This window comes from Coturnix japonica, chromosome 1, assembly GCF_001577835.2.
Source record: "Coturnix japonica isolate 7356 chromosome 1, Coturnix japonica 2.1, whole genome shotgun sequence".
NCBI lineage: Eukaryota > Metazoa > Chordata > Aves > Galliformes > Phasianidae > Coturnix > Coturnix japonica.
The window spans coordinates 96,390,539-96,407,346 of NC_029516.1; the positions used below are offsets into that span (position 1 = coordinate 96,390,539).

General features: G+C 39.5%; 1 long non-coding RNA gene across 6 annotated transcripts; it reads left to right on the forward strand.

Annotated features, from left to right (window-relative positions):
* Positions 1-5: 5 nt before the first annotated feature.
* LOC107323415 lies at positions 6-14,980 on the forward strand. Of its 6 annotated transcripts, none has more exons than XR_004309513.1 (7): positions 6-331; positions 2,317-3,022; positions 4,802-4,907; positions 6,459-6,586; positions 8,236-11,146; positions 11,812-11,853; positions 14,394-14,980. It is a non-coding gene; the product is annotated as an uncharacterized LOC107323415 (long non-coding RNA). The 6 variants fall into 6 exon arrangements; XR_004309516.1 differs by lacking the exon at positions 6-331 and having other exon boundaries at positions 617-3,022; positions 14,394-14,524; positions 14,827-14,980; XR_001559241.2 differs by lacking the exon at positions 6-331 and having other exon boundaries at positions 617-3,022; positions 8,236-8,535; positions 11,039-11,146.
* Positions 14,981-16,808: the final 1,828 nt, after the last annotated feature.

Consider the following 16,808-nt stretch of genomic DNA (forward strand, 5'->3'; position numbering starts at 1 on the left):
GACCCCGCTTCCCGCCCCGCCCGCTTCCTGGCCCTGGGAGTGGCGCTAACGGTCGGGCTGTGGTAATGCGCAGCCGTTGTTGGCGCTGCTGAGGGGACTGCCCGCCTCGGCGGGAAGCGGGAGGGGTTGAGGGTAGGGAAAGCTCAGCGCCTGGGAGAGCCGGCTAAATGTGTTGCGCTGAATGGAATTGTAGTCTTAAGGGAAACATAAAGAGCCGATAAATAAATGCCACAAAATCTGAAGCGGAGAAGTATTTGGTGGATGTTAGAGGTTAACAACTAACGAAGTGATTTGTCTGGTTCTACCCCACACTGGTGTGGCCTCGCCTCAGGTATTCCGTGCAGTTCTGAGCGCTGCAGTACAAAAAGGACATAAAGCTGTGAGAGGGTGTCTGAAGGAAGGCTACAAAGATGGGGAAGGCTCTGAGGACAAGGTGTGTGAGGAGCAGCTGAGGCCCCTCGGTGTGCTCAGCGCAGAGCAGAGGAGCTGATGGAGGCCTGATGGCGGCTGCAGCTCCTCACAGGGAGCGGAGGGGCAGCGCTGAGCTCTGCTCTGTGTGACAGCGACAGGGCCCGAGGGAACGGCATGGAGCTGTGCCAGGGGAGGGGCAGCTGGGGGTCAGGGAAAGGGGCTGCACCACAGGGCGGTGGGCATGGAACGGGATGCACAGGGCTGTGGGCACGGCCCCCAGTGCTGGAGATCAAGGAGAGTTTGGACACTGCTATCAGAAGTAGGGTTTGAATTCTGGGTGGTCCTGTGTGGAACCTGGTCCTGGACTTGGTGATCATTCCTGGTTCTTTCCGATGTGGGATGTTCTATGCCTCAAATGTGGCCATGTGTCAGCTCTGAGGAAAAAACCTCCCACAGATGTGGAGCACAGATGGTTAATGCGTGCAATTTTAGTGGGTCCAGGACTCATCCACAAATGGTATCTCCAGTCCCAGAGGAAATATACAAAATATGAATCCAAAGCATTCAGCTGAGATGTGGCAAATGCAGACCTTAGCAACCTCAGAGACATAACACCATTCTTTCCTCATCTGACATGATGGGAGCTTTTTAATTCACTCTTAAACAGTTTAATTGGTGGCAGAGGTGGAGGGGAGTTGCCATAGGTTTTCTGAGTACTAGCAAGGAAAACAGCAACCACTGAGATCCTAAACAAAAATAAATCTGGAGATGGAATCATACATTCACAGAATATTCTGAGCTGGAAGGTACCCACAAGTATCTATAAGTCCAGCTCCTGGCTCCACACAGCAACACCCAAAATTCCAACCTTATGTCTGAGAGCATTTTCCATATCCTCCCTGAACTCCATCAGTTCAGTGCTGTGACCTCTGGGGAGGCAGCTGTGGTGAGCAGGCTTTACAGTGAATGACATGGATGTAGTGCATGGGTGGAAGGTAAGGACATTTTTCTGTGGCCTTGTCTTCTAAAACAAGGCTTTAAGTGGCCTGGAATAGAGTGTCGTGGAGCTGCTCATTGGTGATATTGTGGATCTTTGAAGTCTGAATGCTAGGGCTGGTTTTCATCACCTGAGTTTAGTAATCAGTATTATTTATTGCTATTCTCAGTGAAAATTGATAAATAATTCTTGAAGGCATTTGAGAATGAATAAGCATTCCAAGAATTCTGAAGTCATCTTTATTTTAATTTTATTGCCTTAGTATAAATAATTGTCCTTTTTTAGTTATTGGGATTTAGAAGATACATTTTCTTAGCTTCAAATAGCTCAAAAAATAAATACAAGTCTGGAGGTACCATGTCCTAGCAACAGCATGCAGAGATCATTCCTGAGCACGAATGGGTTCCAGGAATGGCAGGAGGGAAGCACTCAAGTGACATGAAGAGGGTTCAGAGTTCCAAGTCTGTGTGTAGAGCTCCAAGTCTGTGTTTAGACCTCCCAGCCATGTGAAGCCAGGAAGATGGTTCTGGCCTATCCCCTCTCACCCCTGTGCACACTTTAGTGCTAAAAATGATACTGTATTAAGGAAGAAGACCAGCAAAACACTATGCCACCTGTGCTGTTTAAGTGCTTATGGAAAGCTTGGCCAAACAAACAAGCAAAACCCAAGGAACAGTACACACTTGTAATTAGCAGCGTCTTTTGTTCTGGGGAAGGAGTGGAGACAGCTGCCATTAAACGTTCTGCAGGGAGTGTTTCAAAGACAGAATCTAAGTGCTAAGAGAAAGGAATATTTAGTTACAAAGGATTAGTACTGTGCTTTATAACTTCATAACATAGTTACTGTTTCTAGTCACTTTGAAACAGGTAGAAAGAGACTAATTTTTTGTATTTGTTTTTCACCCCAGCAAAGAAGAACTGAAAAGAGTATTTGCCCAGATAGTGCAGTCATCTTCAGATTGTGTACACTTTCTGCCATTGCTTTCACAATCAAGTATTTATCCTCCTTAGGAAACTTTTGAAGGTACTTCAGTTACTCATTTCTAGGAACTGAGGTCTCACGTCCAGAAAAAGCTCCCGTTGGTACAAGCTGTAGCTGCCCTCCTGCCTAGCAACACGGATCATCACAAACAAATCCGTCCGGAGCACCCTGGCTCCCATTGAAATAGTGTCCAAATACGGTCTCTGTATCAATAGTTCAGCAAGCACTCTTTGTGCAATTCTTTTTGCCAGTGCTGGATGATAGCTCCTTCTTGACTGCAGTCTGATTCAAGGTATGTTCTGTTGGACTAGTGAGGCTGGTGGCTAAAATAAAGAGATCTGTAGATGTGTTTCTAAATGTCTGGACTGAGTTAATACTGGTTAGAACAATTAGAGATGCTTTGGCCAGTTTGGAGGCAAATACCAACCTCATCTCCTCAAATCACATTTCCAAAGTATGAAATCAATGTTTAATGTTTTTATTTATATACATAATGTTTGCAATTGCCCTTTCTCCTTTCAACCAATTTTATCCACAGATAAAAAGAGGGAAGAAAAAAAGAAAAAAAAAAAAAAAAAAGGTTTCATCATAGTCTAATCCAGCTCTTTGAGAGGAAGATTGCGAGTACCCAGGTGACCATCTCTTACATTATTTGTTTCTGTCATGCTACTAGTTACAGCCGTAACTATATTTATTCATAAGAACTGATTTCTTCTGATTGATCGAAGTCATAAATTTTCTCTACTAAATGCATTATTTACCCCATAGGGAATTACTTTGAAAATTTCAGCAAAATGTGTGACAGTTCGAGCTTTAGAGCAAAGGCTTGAAATTTGGCAGGGAGTCTTCTCATTGTCAGGAGATTCTTCTTCTGTCCACTTGAAAAATCCATTCCAAATTTGGAGAAATGATGAGACTGAAAATTTGAGGCTTTGTTGAGCCAATGAGAGATACTTCATAGAGTTGCAGCTTTATACACACCAACCACCTCCAATCTGGAGTGATGAAAAGGGAGTAAGGGGTACTGGGCTATGTGAAGGATTATTGAAGCACACAGGCTCTGGGCCAGGGCACCTCTCAATGTGCCTTGGCTGTCAGCCAGCATTCCTGGTGCCTGGCACAAAGCAAGTGCCCTCCTAAGGGCAGGTCATGCCACATGAAGATAACAAAAGGTATTGTGTGGAGTCAGCTTAAGCAGCAGTGTTCCATGATGGGAATAAAGACATTCTTGTCTGAGAGACGAATGTGGGGATCACTGCTGTTCCATATAGCAGAATCTGGGAGGGTTTCTCATAACTTTTCCTCAGTTCCTAGGTATTCATAGGTACTAGTAAGACTCCAGAGTGAAAGAATGATAGGTTTGGTAATTATAAAGTTAAGGTTACTCTGCAGACTTCAGGTGCTCTCTGTGTATGCACTTCAATGAAAAAAAAATCATACTAAACATTTCTGTTCCTCAAGGGAGTTCTTTTATCCTCCTTCCCAATCTCTTTTTTTAAAACATAGTTTTATTTTGGAGATAGGAATCGATTTAGGAACATAGAAGCTACTGTCATGAGACAGCTCTTTATTACTTAATTCATATCCTTGTTACTGATGTTGGTTCATGCAGTGCTGCATTCAGCTACAAGAATAAGATCAAATATTTATTTTTATCGTTCATTCCTGTGTTGTTGGTTTGTTTGTTTGTTCCCCACAGAGAACTAGGGTACATATATTGCTTTAATTCATATTGGATATAATTCTACTTGCAGAATTAGCCAAAAGTGAACTTGAATGTGAACTTCTATCATTTTGTTTTGTTGACCCTGAACCAGACGGTCTCTTGTACAAGTTGAACCTAAACTGAAAGTAAATGAAAAAATATAACAAATTAAGTAGAATGACACACGCATTCATTTTAACTGACCTTAAAATCCTATTTTAATATGTTTAAATTTTTCAGAATAATCAGATTTCTTTCTTTGCCTCAATACAAGACTGAAAGTTACGCATTAACATATATCACATTACTGCATTTGTAACTTGAAATAAACAAAATATAACTGCCTTTGTCTAGAGCACAGCAATATATTTAAGGAATTTAGTGGAAAAAGTTGTGCAGGTAGAATCACAGAATCATAGGTAACATAAACTCATACCTGAAAGTTCACTACTTGTCATCAGAAGAATATAGAACGCACACTGCTGAGAGAGAGTATTATTTATATAATAATTATATATCACCATTGCATCACATAAGTGTTTGGTAGGGCTCTTGAATGCTTCAGAAACAAGAAAGATAATGAAAAAGAAAAATCTTTATCCAAATAGGAGCTGTACACACATTAAGTCTTAACCACATTTTCTGAAATGCTTCTCACTGCACAGAAAGTTATTTTCCTTTTAAATTATCTTTTATGTTTTATCAGGCTTAGAAGAATCGTGCATGGATATAGACAAGAAAAGGCTGTGGAAGGCTAGTCAGTGAAACTTTGTTAAAGAAAAGTCCATATAGGAGGTACTAAAGAAAGCCAGGTAATACATAAAGATAAAATTAAAAGTAAGAAAAAAGAAGCGTTCAAAGACTAGCAAACAATAGACATAAAGTTGAAGGAGGTATGTGTACATCCACTGTAAAAGATGAGGTTCTGTGCTACTGAAATCTTCAGAACTATTTTGTGAGAACTGCAGATGGCAGCATGATGAGAACTCCTCTACAAGGGGTAAAAACATTGCAAACTGATCGGCCACAGGAAATGTGGGGGTACTTGTTGTGTCAGGGGGCAAAGCAGTGCTGGAAGCTGAGCTGTTGAAAAAACAGGAAATAGTTAAACACGGTCAATTCCATAAACAGGATAATATTTGGTTATGAATCCTGAAGGCTTTGAAGAACCAAGTAACATTTTTTTCCCAACAAAATGCATCATTTTTAATGGAATTGACACAGATTAAATGTGATTAGCTTGTTTAAAAAAAAATAAAAAAGAAGAGGCTAGAACTGAGTGAAAATTAAACCAAGCTTTACTTTTCTCTCAAAAGTGTTAGGAAATATGGAAAATGACATTACGGAACATGTGGGGGGCGACAACCAACTGTGCATAAAACAAAACAAGGTTTTCTTTCTGATTCAGATGTTCAATTTTTATTTTTTTAATTTTTTTGAAATTGAGTCTCGTAGGTAAAGAAAGTCATGTCAAAAGTACTTTAGAATGAGATAGAAAACTGTAGAAATAAATCACACACACACACACATATATATATATTTGTAGTGTAAAACATTAATAATGGGTTTTGTGAGATTCAGTACAATGATGTAACGTTTTTATCTCCGAATAAAAGAACTATTGTTTTTTTTCCTGATTTTTAAGTTGACAGACACATTATTCATTACAGAAGTAGCAGCTCTGTCATTCACCCAGGTTCTTTGCATTAGAGGCAGATTTGTCCTGCGTGGAACCATGAGTTGGACTCAATGATCCTCATGGGTCCCTTCCAACTCAGGATATTCTACAACTCTATGGAAACATCCTAAACACTAAACATCATAAAACTGTTGTTCAAAGTATACCTGGAAGCTGGATATTCCCTAACTCTCCGTGATGTGTTTTCTGACAAGTTTCATGAAGATAACAAGATCTCGGATCAATTAGCTCGCTGGTTTGATCTAACTGTGTAATTTTGTTACTCGTTTGTTTATTAAGCCCAGTACTTTGATCATGGCTGCCTTTAGAGCAGCACAGATTACCTTTTTTTTATCCCCAGGAAACAAGCACATGTGCTTGCTAATAATACAATATAAACCTCCAGCTTTTATAATCAATAACTTTCAGGAAGTTATGTTTTGTAGTGGACTCAAAGGAAGTTGTCTGTAACTGAACTTATATATATATACAATATATATATTGTATATATATATATATATACACACATAGGTGTGATACTAGAAAAAGTAACAAAAATTGATATCAGTAACTGCTATCAATAACCCTGACTGTTAACATTTTTACTGTGATTTAGTTTTTTAAACTCCAAATCTAAAATCTTATTTCTGGGTTCGTTTTTATCTAGTTATCTTTCTTTCTGCAGTTGGTAGGGATTACATAAATAGGCAGGCGACTTAATGCCAGTGACTGGAGATTCACAGCAACTCAGAAGGGAATGTGCCAGCCATTTTCAGAAATGACTCCAATGAAGATGCATGCAGCTACATAGAGGTAAGTCTGTTGTGTTGTCCATCTGGACAAATAAGTTTTATTTATCCTTCTTATCAGAATCAATGGACCCAAATACAAATAGAACATCTTGAGGAAGACACAGCTTTTGTTGAATTACATCACATGTTGCAGATCTATAGTTCTTTGGTAGAGCTAACGTGTGTGGACAAGGAGAGCTCCTGTTTAAGGGCTACAGGATTCCCAGCAGCAATGGCAATGAGATCCCTAGACAAAGCTTCATTAAAAAAAAAGAGAAAAGCAAAGGAGGAAAAAAAAAAAAAAAAGCCTTTATGCAAGAAGAGAAGGGAATGGATCAAAAAATGGCTAGAAGACAGGAAGCAGAATTAAAACAGAAATAAAGGTTGGTTTTCATAGAAGAGGGAGATCACAAGAGGAGTCTGCAGGGACCTGTGCTGTGACTTGTGCTGCTTAATGTATTCATAAATGATCTGGAAAAAGAGAGTGAGCAGTGAGGTATCACAGATTGCTAATGATATTAAGCTATTCAGGTAAAGGAAAGTTAGAGGACAAATTGTGATGAAGTTAAAGTGGCTGTGAAGAACTGAAGAACTATAGAAAGACTTTACAAGACTGAGTGACTGGATAATAAAATGACAGATGAAATGTGACCATTAAATGCAAAGTATATATACAGCGGCAGACTATAAGCTGATTCTCCAGTCACAAAAGAGATCTTTGGGTTCTGATGAATATTTCTCTGAAAACATCTACACAGTGTTCCCCTGTGTGCAGAAAAGTAAATCAAATAGTTGAAATAATTAAGAGTGGAACAGAGAACATTGTAATACGTCCGCCTCTGTATCAACCCATAGCACACTGTGCATTGAGTAGTATGTTCAGTTCTTTTCCTCACACCCCAAAAAGGGCTTAATAGAGCTGGAAACGATTCAGAAAAGGCTTGATAAGGACAACTGAAGAAACATAATGGTTCTGCATGAGAAATACCTAAAAGCTCTTCAGTCTGAAAGACAGATGACTGAGGAGAGACATGGCAGAGGTCTATGAAGTCACCAGTGGTAGAGAAAGGATGAATATGGAGACACTGTTACTCTTTTTTCCAAAACAAGTTCAAAGGATATTAATGAAGCTGTTAGGAAACATGCTCAAAACAAAAAAGAGTTCTTCACAGGATATTAAGCTGTGGAATCCTTTGCTGCAAAATACTGTAAGATGTTGCAAGATGTTAAAGGTGTAGGAGTTAAAATCCAGCCAGACAAATTAATAGAAGAAAATTCCATTAAGTGTAAGGAAGAAAACATCGTTCATCATCCACACTGCAGAAGCCTCCGAACCACGGATTAGTGATACTGGACTGCTTGAGGACAACACATGTACCTTATTCTTAAGCTGGATATACTCTATTGGCTGTTGCTGGAAACCAGACAGTAAACTAGATGAGTTTGAAGTTCACAGTATAGCAGTTTGTAATGCTAACACCAAAGAAAAAAATTTGGATACCACAAGATTTACCACTGCGAAATGATTCAGAGTTATTAAGGGTTAGCAGACACACTGATAGCCTCTGGAAGAAAAGAATCTTAATCCATACAGCAGGAAAACAGTGTCAAAAGCAGTTAAGCAGTAATGCCAGTCACCCATGTGTAAAAACTAACACTGTCTCTTTGCAGGGAAGGAACTCTGGTGTCAGTGGGTTGTGCTGGTTATCCGTGGGACAGTTATTGGCTCCAAAGTTGTGTCGCTCTGCAGAGGAAGAGACTTAACTTTGAAGGCAAGAATAAGAGAAAGAACACACAGTAGAAGAAAGACTATCTCCCTATAGGATAAGAGGCCACTTCAACATCCTTCCCCGGAGAGAAATGGAAGATCTCCATGGGTTGTTCAAAACATCGTTTTATTCAGATGGGCAATGCCATTCTGAGAAACAGAAAAGACACGACTGCAACTGTGGGAGGCAAAAGTGCAAGAGGGTGCGTGACTGTTGCGTGAGAGAAAGGAAATGTAACTTCCTCCCTTTGTATTTGCATACACAGAACTTCTTTTAGCTGTATGGTAGAACACACTATGATTCAGCCTAAATTTAAACCTTTTTATTCAGCTGCATAAAGGTAACTTGAAAGCTGACTGTATAGAAAATGCTCACGTTACCTCTGCTGTTTGCACATTCACCAGGTCTTAATGCTTGCTGCACTGAACTGTATTAGCTAAAGTTATAGTTGAATGTTCTTCCTTATCTCTCTTTTTCATCACTTAAAAATCTGTTCATGGTAAAGCCTTGTGTATTTTGTTTCAACTCAAAAGTTACTGGGAGACTTAAGGGAAAAGATGTTTACCTACATAACATGTAGGAAAATACATTTCCATTAGTCTCTGATTCAAACGTCACACAAATATAATGCAAAAGAATAAATTTGGAATCTAAGTCTGAAGAAAATAAATTCATTATTTTGGTGGTGCAAGTATTTAAGACTGAAAAACCTATACTGACACAGTAAAAAAAAACAACACCATCCATTCCAGGTGACGTACAGCTAAAATTGTTTGTAGAGCTATATGAATATTGAGCTGATGACTCTCATTGCAAAGTTCCCTTACACAACTTAGCAATGGCCTTAAAGTACTTTTGGTTTTAACTGTTCAAACCATAACTGACATCTCTCTTGCAAGTGCTGTGCCATTTTGGAAGTGGTAACTCCAGACTTCTCCTATTCAAGAGGGGACTAGAAAGGAGACCATATTTAGAAGATCAGTCTGCTAAACCGTGATCTGTATACCACACATATAAAAAATCTGTATCAGACAACAGATCTTGATGCTCGAATAGGAATGTAATAGGAATACTGGTAATTTACAAACAATTTTGTTTGAAGTAATGTACTTATTCTTACTATTTGCCATACAAGGAAACGTGAAAGAAGGGGTATTTTGTGCATCATATCAGAACTACAAGTTGCTCCTGTTGGTGAAGTCTCCACACCTGTTCTCTCCAAACTAACTGTGGCTCAGTCACTACAGAATTTTGCGATACAATGGGAAGCTGTTGCTGAAAGCCCTGTTTTCTGCAGTTTGTGATGCTCTGTTGGGAAAAGGAACAACAAATGCCTGGAAACTTTCCCTAATTCTGGAGAAACTTTTATGCTTGTTTTTTTTTTCCTTTCTTCAGTAGGCACATACAGTGACACTTGTGTGTTGGGTGTAACAAAACCATATATTGTCTCTTTGGCTAAGTAGATGATGCCTAGAGCTATCTGGGATTTGGGCAAGAATTAACAACACTGTGCTGGGTTATTTACCATAATTTATTACACACTGCTCTTATTTCTCTAACAAGCAACATGAAAAGGACAACAAAAAGTTCCTTCTTGTGAAAACCTCAGACTGGAATAGTTTTGCTGCTCTTCTCAGCCTTTTAAACTGGTATTTTGTCTGCAGTTGCTTGTAAGTTCCCAAAACTGAAATATTACCTTTCCCAAACTAAGCCCAACCTCTCCCAGTTCTATTCCTCTCACTCTCAAAAACAAACAAACAAAAAAATCAAGCCTGAAGGAGCAACCAGGATCCAGAATTTCTTCCAAGCTGTTGAAACTTGGTAGAACCATAAACAATGGGAAAGAAACAAACAAACAAGGATTAGTTGAATGTTTGCCTCAGACAGAACATTCTGTAGAGAAAGAAAAAAAAATATATGCCAGAAAGGTTTCAGACATTTCTCAGAATGAAGCTAGAAGAACATACGTATATTATTTTAAATTTCTGTAAAATCTTTAGTCTTTTAATTGAAAATACTGAAAACAGCTCTTAATAATCAATACAGGTGCTGCCGTGATGTGAGAGAATTGTTCTGTTCCTTTCCTGTTATGGATGCTCAAGGCTCTGAACATCATACACGCAAGAACAGCATGTCCAAAATATCTGACGTAATCCACGTGTCAGATGATGGCTCTGTATCGCACACGCACACAGTTTGGTCTCAGTGATTACATGACGTACACAAATTGATCACATTCAGTGTCAGGCTTATTGAACCTATCTGAAACAGGGACTTGGCTCTCGTGCCAGGGCTTAAGGAGACTCAGCCCTTCCTGTTATCCTCCCCAGTGAGAACAATGAACGTCTGAGAAATCTGCTGGTGCAGATTCTCACAAGCACAGCATAGAGGCTCTTGTTCATCTCTGGCAAAAACGTAAAGCTATGTTGAAAAAAAAAGTATTTTGTACCTGGAAATCTGCTCTATCAAACAATGCTATTGTGCTCTGTGTTGTAGTTTCCATGGAAATAAGTAGGAGGCATTACTTCTGGAGCAACCTACGTATTCTAGTTCTTCAGAAGAGGTATTCATTCAGACTTCTAAGGGTCAGACACTGGGTTTTACATTGAATAGTGGTGTAACCAGAATAAACATAAAAACGAGAGTTGCATTTTAAAAATATTTATTGATACACATTTATTATATTATTATTTATATTACCGCAGACTCATCTTGATAAATACAAGACGTCATTGAGTAAAAAAACCAACAACTTTTGAATGAATGTATCTGTGAGATCCACTGCAGTGGGATTTCGAAATGACCATTCACAAGTAAGTTTAGACACTGAATTTACTATGTGCTTTCCATTTATCTTTATTATAATTTCTAAATTTCAATTAAACTATGTTCTGTTGGAAATTTTGCTACAGAAGTCCAATCACACATAACTGGGGCAATATCTTACAACAAAAATCCAACCCACTGTCAATTATATGCAAAAATTGGTCAAGGCTTACTGTGACATGCTGTTCTATGACAAGTAGGTTCGAAGGGTGAAAAAATGGATTTCAGGTATTTTTTTTGGCTTTTGTTTTCCATAACTGAGTTTTATATACCAAGAGATAAAGTTTATGTGCTACGAGCATAACTGTTACATTCTAAAGCTTATAAACTTGACGATGTGTGCACTCATAAGCATGACAGTCTGTGCATTCATAAACTTGATAGGACTTACACATGAATTTTTATATTATTTTTTTTATTATATTATTATTTTTTAATATTATCTATCTGGATTTATGCTAATTTTATTCTCCAGAACGGAAAGAACTTATGGGCAGTGCACTTAACACAAAGTATAGAAGCAGAGATGTAGTTTTGTGCAACCACTGTCATAGTAAGTTTCATCAACAGCTGATGAAACTTACTATTTTTCTCATATATTACTCATTTTCTCATATATTTTTCTCATATATTACTGTGTCACCTTCCACAGTTATTACTGGTGATAGAGCAGCGAGCACCTCAGCAGATAAAGGTGAGCTGAACAGGGTTTACGTATGTGTGATAGAAGTAACAATGGAGGGGTTAAGATGGGCTAGATGCAAAAATGAAGCATTAGACAGATATTTAAAGTAAAGCTAAGACTTTATGCAGAAATGCACTCCAAACATGTTGATGTTAATAACACTTAACCATTTTTAGGCAATCAGTAGCTACGACTTTGTTGGTGTGTAAACATATCCTAAACAAATCCATGTGACTACGCAAGTTCCACATAGCTGGAGAATGCTAGCTGACTAGTCATACATATTGTGTCATCAGAGATTTACTCAATGTGCAAAGCCTGGAACTGACCTTAATTAAAAAACACATGATCCTGCAGAGGAAAAGCCACTAAGAAGGAACAGCCCAGATATCTGTTCTGTAATGATCGTGGGCCAATTCTTAGCCAGAATATATTGTCAAAATCTGGTTGATCTCAGGTTTTCCCATGCTGATTTGAATGCAATCCAAGACATTTTTTTCATAGAATTGCTCAGGTTAAAAAAGATCTTAAAGATCATCATGTCCGACCACAACCTAACCATATTATCCTAACTCTTTACAACTTTTTGCTGAAGTTTTTTTCCACAAACATATCTGTACTAAATAAATGAACAGTCAAACCTCTTGTCTTCAGGTCATGAGGAAAGAACATGTATTAGCCCAGGTTTGTTTCTGATGAGCTGCACTCCTTGCAGGTTCTCGTCATTTCCTGAGACTGAGTGCAATCATTTGTTCAACATATTTTCTTTTTCTCTTCTCACACTGGAAGTACAACTGGCTGGTAATTGAACATCAGAATCCCAGCACAAGGAAATTTAGGGTAGAAGTCAATAATATTGACACAAGAAGACAGACAATCCCACGACCTTCCTAAAGAGTAGGAATGGAAAACTCTCTGGAGAACAGTCATAGAGAATAATAGAACCATAAAATCGTTAAGGTTGGAAAAGACCTCTAACATCACCCAGCCCAACCATCAGCTCACCCACACCATGCCCACTGCCCACATCCATCAGTGTCACATCCACACAGCTCTGGAAGAGTTCAGTTGACTCTACCACCTCCTTGGGCAGCCTGTGCCACTGCCTCACTGCTCCTGCTGAGAAGAAATGGTTCCTAACATTCAACCTGACCCTCCCCTTGCACAGTTTAAAGCTATTCCCTTTCATCCTATCACTGTTACCTGGGTGAAGAGGCCAACTCCCACCTCACTCCAACCTCCTTTCAGGTGAGTGAAGGGAGCAATGAGGTCTACCCTGAGGCTTCTCATATCAGCATAACTCACTGCAAACCATCCGGTGAATTCATGGACTCATCCCCCTACTCTTGTACCTCCAGAGGGAACTGAGACCTGTCTTGTCTACATGGAGAGCAGGCTGGCTGACCTGCTTGCACTGAATTGTTTATATGATGCTATTCTTCCCATGCCATTCTCAGATTAGTGGCCCAATGCGTGTTTCCCCCACAGATGCTTGTGACATTCTGTCCTCCCCAGACTGTCACAGGCAGCCTGGGGAACCTTCAGAAGGAATACTTACGGGATATCCTCAGAGCAGCAGAAAAACCCTGCCCAGCAGCCGATGTGCTATTTTAGTAACTCCATTCTGGCAGGACTGTCGCTGTGGGACTTGACACCACAGGCCTGGTTGGCTGCACTACTGGCACGCAGTAGTGATCATGAGGTGGGCCAGGGGATCCACAGCATAAGGTCAATATCAGCCCTCCTTGCCTTGCCAGTTTCCCTGGAATAACTTGCTGAGGTGAAACTGCAGGCCCCTAAAAAGCGTGCCCTACAAAAAAAAAAGAAAAAGGGAAAAAAAAGTGCTGGCCCACATAGCAATTAGCCTACATTTGTGATACCACAGAATATGCTCCAGGGCCAAAGCTGTGTGGATAGCCAAGGAACTGATTCTGAAACACATAGGAGAATAACGTACACACAGCTGATTTATTTTATACTCATAGTAAAAAGAACAAACTCATTTTATTCTGTTTTTATAAGACTGGGTTAACTTCTTCTTGATTGGTCCCTCAGTCCATTCATCATGATGATTTTTTAACTCCTAATAATGATCACAGATTCACAAATGACTCTTTTCTGGCAGATATCTCACACAAAGTTAGTAAAAATTTGGTGAGATGATTGATCCCAGGCAGTCAGTTGATTATTTGTCACTATCAGAAAAGCTGAACCACAGTCTTTAATGTTAATGCTTCTGGTTGGTGTGCCAACTGGCCAAGCTACACCCATAAAACTCCAAATAAACCCTAGTTTACAGACACCTTTGCTCAAAAGGGTCACATGCTGAAGCTTTGGGGTCATTGACAGGGAGGTACACAGGAAATCTGGAACCCTGAGATAAAATCTTGGACTGGGAGGGGATGGACTATCTGGGAGGAAAAAGGGATAGATAACCAAGCATTGTGGTTTCCACTGTTTGAAGAGTGATTTCTTATTATGGTGAAACGCCATATGTAGCAAGCTTAGAGAAATGTAATTTAAAACTTGCCACAATTTCTTTTCCTTAGCTAGCAGGAGGTTTCATGGCCATGTAGGCTGGCACCTTGCAGATCGTGCTTCTAAGAAATTCCATGAACGGGATCGTGAAGTCAGGACACTGTAGATACCTTGGAGACAATATCTGCCACACAACTACAGGGTAAGGAAACTCTATTTCCCATCACCGGACAAGCTTTGGAAGAAGCTGCCAAAGAAGGACCTGATTTTACAAGGATTTAGGACTTTTTTTTTTTCTTTTAATCTAAGGGGAATTTTCCCAGAGAGAAGCAGAAGCTTTACATTGGGAAGTTGTAAGTAGAGTCAACTGAACTTTGTTACCATCAGCAGAACCAAATGCACAATTTTAAAGGGATGGGCCTTGCGTTACACTGGCCCTTTTGGATGTGAGCGAAGTATTATGATTAAATTAACAGAATGTCTTTCGCGTGTTTCCAAACGCAGAGAAAACACCTCCCTCCAGAAGCTGGAAATAGAAGACGCAGAGGAAATCCCAGATGGGACATACTTGAGACTGTGTCACTTGACTTTGAAAATTATTAAAGAATCACCGTTCTTTGAGATGCCTGATAGTGATTTTGATGGAAAACTCTTCTGCACTCGTATAAATTGATATTTATATATATATAAATATAATATAAACACAGAAAGTGGTTTCAAGAGAAGTTCTGTGGTACAACTTTAAATTACACTTTTGCTCTGAAGTAACGTAGCCTCTTTCCTAGAGACTTCTGCCCCAAGACCCCATTGTTTTAGGGAAAGACTTTGAAATTGGAGTGAGGAAGTGGTCACACTTAGAAAAGAGACCACCGGCCTGTCGTTTTACGGAGTGAGAAAAGCAAGGAATACCTAAAAACCATTCAAGAGAATATTAGAGATAACTCAAGGAGCCGAATAATTTTTATTTATTTATTTATTTATTTTCTTTCAGCAAGCCTCATCCTGCAGCAACAGCAGCAATTCCAGGACCTTCTGGTCCAGAGGCGTGCCAACCTACACAACATGCAGTACTTGCTGTCAATCCAAACCCTGTACTATCAAAGCCAGGCTCTGCTGATGACTCAAAAGCATATCTATCTGCATTCAGATAAGTTACTATGGCAACCTCTCTGGCCTAAAAAGAGATGGACCACATTAGTTACTTAGCAGCACCTTTTTGACAGGCGAAACACAAGCTGCTCATTCCAGATGATGATTTGATTTAGAATTAAGTCTGTCTGAGAGCTGCTGTGGAGTCCTCTGAAGTGCTAATGATGTAACCCAGAGAGAAGATCTCCTTTTGGGACTTAACTTCAGACTGCGGCCTAGCACTAAAGGGACTGAGCTGTACGGTGGCTTTGCCTGAGAAACACAAGTTAACAGAACAGCTGACAATCTTTTCCCCACATTCTGAAGAAATCCCTTCTGAAGATCTTCTAAGTTCAGTCTTCTGGGCTAAGAAAGCCACTCCTGCAGAAGATGTGTAGGATACTAAGGATTACTTGAGTTGCTGCTGACACAAAACATCTTCTAGACTGAAGTACATACTTAAAGTACAAGTACTAATCCCTGGAAAAGTCAGAGCTGCCATGACTGATAGGAAGGAAGCCTGGAGTTCTAACAGAAATGCATGTATTCCAAGAAGAAAAACTGCATGGTATGAAGGCTCTTAAGGTTTTGGATTAGGGAATGAAGACTTCCAAAGCCTAGGTTGGAGAGGAAAATGGACCCCTCTACTCTGTGTTTCATGACTAAAAAAAGTTGGACATACTATCCACAATCATATTCCATTATCAGTAGATGTGTGGTTAAAAAACAAAGCACATCCATAGTCTAAAGCAGGACAAAGATATGGAAGTAGGCCAATAATATAGTGAGCAACTTCCATAGACTTGGGAAGTACTTAGATCCTTAAATAGGAAAACTTTTTCACCCCAGAAACAGTAGAAATAGTCTTACTGTTATAATGTGTGTTCAGAAGTCCACACAGATGTCTGCTGACACAGCTATACTGCTTTAAGTCTATGGCAGAATGTTCGGTTGAATAACTAAAATGCTATCTTAGAATACAATAGTTGCTTGAGTAATTGACACCTTGGTAATCCATACAAGGTGAGGAAGGTTTTGAAATCACTTGTTGCTTCCAACATCTATGAACCAAGACAGGTAAATCTGGTGTTGCATGTAGTAGACTGTGTGTAGAATCAGAGGCAACCGAATGAACCAGGTATTCCTTATGAGCCCGTCTTCTTATTTTTTAAGAAATATAACACAAACTCCTGGTATAAAGTGTGACAACAATACTAACCTATCTCTTCCAGCTCGAGTATATTGTGATTCTATGAACTGCTTGAGATACTGCATTGGTAAAGTAATGATGAAGTGTTTGGGGGATGTAACACTTGGTTGCTGTTACACCTATCTGCCTGTCTTTGGCTATTTATTGC